Source organism: Solea solea, chromosome 8, assembly GCF_958295425.1.
Source record: "Solea solea chromosome 8, fSolSol10.1, whole genome shotgun sequence".
Lineage (NCBI taxonomy): Eukaryota > Metazoa > Chordata > Actinopteri > Pleuronectiformes > Soleidae > Solea > Solea solea.
Genome location: NC_081141.1, coordinates 20808473 through 20811664, shown reverse-complemented (window position 1 = coordinate 20811664; position 3192 = coordinate 20808473).

The window sequence follows — 3192 nt, the reverse complement described above, 5'->3', positions numbered from 1 at the left end:
CATGTTGAGTTTTTATTCCGTGTTTGGACACAAAGGTCAGGATTGTTTTGCTTGATTCATTGATTTGCACTTTGGGCCGGAAAACGGTGGTGAATAGGGTAGATTTTAAAGGTGTAGTGCGTAACCTGTGGTGCTTTTTTTGTTGTTATTCTGCCTCTGTTTGTTTGCTTGCCTGTGTGACCACACACTTTGTTAGCTGTGTCTTTCATCTGAAATGCGTGTGTGTGTGTGTAGCAGTGCTGTGCAGGGGCGAGTGAGCGCATGAAGAATTTATCCCGTCCAACTGCTGAACCACCGGGGGTTTTATTGAACATCACTTTTTTCCTGTCCGACTCAATTGTGTTTTCAGCCGTATCACTTTACCCGCACCATGTTATTGTTTACTCCTTATGTCTCCACATAAAACAAATCACTTTGTGAGATGAGGTCTAAACACAGCTGTACGCAGAGAGAGAGAGAGAGAGAGAGTCGTGTGGAGCTGATGGGCTTAATCAGCCTTGTGTGAATTTGTTTGAATGCAACGGATGCTTGTTTATGTTTAAACGTTACGCTCTTCAGTTACGCTCAACACCAAAGCCTTTAACCATAAAAGTGCCAGACGAATGTCCTCCCAACTAAGTCATTTTGACCATTTTCCAGAAGAACTTTAAATATCTGGCAGTTATTTCCAATTTTCTGCATGTTAAAATGTGTGTATTAACAGTTTAAAATGGAGAAAAACACTGCAGTTGTGCATGAACAACAGATTTTGCATGTTAAATTTGAATTTTGAACGGTATAAAACATATTTACAATTTGTTGAGTCGACTAACTAAATGCTAACTATGTTTTATGGCATTTTTACAACTCTCTCCTCTCTGGTGACAAAGACGCTTGTTCTCCAGCTTCCTGACGTGCAACTTTTCAGCTTTCAGAAACCGTTGGAATTTTTAAATAAAATAGTTGGCAGTTAACTTAGTTATCGGCTAATAATGGAGTCACTGTTTCCGCCCTGTTAGGAGATTGTAACAAAATAAAGCGTAAGGTCAAATTGACTTTGTTTTTGCACACTTTCTGCTCAAACCGAAGTCCCAGTGTCACCTGATACAAAGAGTTATCTAGGTTTTATTTGCTGGTCAAACTCCACAGGCTGTTCTTCATAACCACACATGACCTCCGATGTTCTCTCACGGGTGCTGATGAGGCTTTAAAAATAAAAGGATTTCATTTGCATGTTCCAGTGAGGGAACGACAAAGGTCAGAGAGATCGTTAAAGATGCAGACTCTCTGACCGGGCGTGAGTCAGTGGAGCAAAGCTGTGCCAAGTTTACGAACTCTTCTGTTGACTTTTCTACAAAACTAATCGCTAAGTGATGAACGCATTCCAATAGGGGGCGCCACCACGTTACATTGGTAAAGGAGGAGCAATCGAGAGGACACGCCACTGACGTGAGTCAGAATCATTTAGGTGTTTGAGATACACTATATTTGTTTTATAACACAAAGCGATAAATGTTGCTTTATTTCGTCTGTTGGCTTTTAAATGAATTCCTTTACAATGACACATTTGATTTATTATAATAAAGCACAGTATTATAAAGCACAAGTCATCCACAGTTGCAACAATATCAGCCATGTCTGCAATCTTCCTACAGGCATAAACATGACCTCAGTGAGTGTTCTGACCCTGAACATCTACATTCTGACCTTCTGAATAACTGCTCTTCATCTACAGAACATGATGCACCCGGCCTTTAAAGAAGAAAGGAACGCACGACAAAGCTCAGTTTATTTATAGAAAACCACGTCCACATACATATTCAAGTATCTCATGAAAACAGAAATGAATCACATTGTGGTTTTTAATGCTTTTCCAGTGCGAATCAAAAATATTCTTTATATAATATAAAAAAAGAAGCAGTTTAAAGTCTTATTAATCATTCACAGCATACTTGAGCATACCGGACTAAATCCTGCCCCACACTAGAGGATTTTTAAAACGTGGGAGAGAACAGACACAACAAACTCTGATTTTCAGTGTTTAAATCCTGGAAGTGATTTGTTTTGTCGAGACAGATGGAGGCAGCAGATCATTGTGCGAGTAAAGCAAGACGAAGGTTAATTGTTAGACTGAAAACACAAAGAAGCAGCCGTGAATTCTCCCGCTCACAAAACTTGGTTGTTCAGCAGCCTGATGGGATAAATGCCTCTTGCCCCGCCCGCCCTGCACTGCTGGTGTATACGCACGAATGCTCCCTCGATGCTCCCACGATGACTCTGTTCAGTTTATGAAAGTCAGGACAGAAATGGAACTCAGCCATTGTTAATATCATTATTTATACATGTTTGCTTTTTCTAATTTGATGTGTCAAAATGGTCGCTGTGTGTTTTCTGACGGTAAACAAATCATTTTCTGAACTGAGGCCACTTAATATGAATTAAAAACATTATGCACTACAGCATTAAAAGTAACAGAAAATTTAAGAGTAAAACAAAATAAAAATATTAATGTCAAAAAACATAAATGACTAGGCTGGAATATAATATGCAAAATAAATGTTTCCTATCATTGTGTAGAATAGAAAATAAATATGTCCAACTCACATACAAAGTTACAAAATGCCATTATGTTAAGCCAAAGTAGATCATAAATGTAAAATAATATAATTTTCCTCCACGTATACAACAGAAAAAGTGAATTGGTAACATAAATGAACTAAGTTAATTCAAATTGAAGTTTTTCTTCGGATCATTTGCAAACTGTAGTTTTATTATCTTAATTAATTTGTGACCAGTTGAAGTATTTTTCTTTTTTTGTTCTTTTTTCCAGTAGAGACATGGACATTTCATTCACTGCAGGCTTTCTTATTTCATAACAATGAGGACAAAACAGAAGAAAAGAGTCACTCAGTCCTAATTTAATTTAATTCACACAGTATAAGATAAAATACAGCCGCCTCCTGCTTTGCCTAATTACCTGATTATAATCCAACCAAAAGCCCTTTTTACAAACTTAATCCTTAAAATATTATATTATTAATGAAACTGCATGCAGCAGTGTGCGGACCCTCGCAGCTGCCGCCCTGCCAGCAGGTGGCACTGGTCGAAATTCACCAAATTTCCCATGGTTGCCGTGGCTACGCCTGAGACCTTTTGATAGCTTTTCATCTTTAATGTGTCCAGTACAAATTGACACTTGAAGCTTGGCTGAGT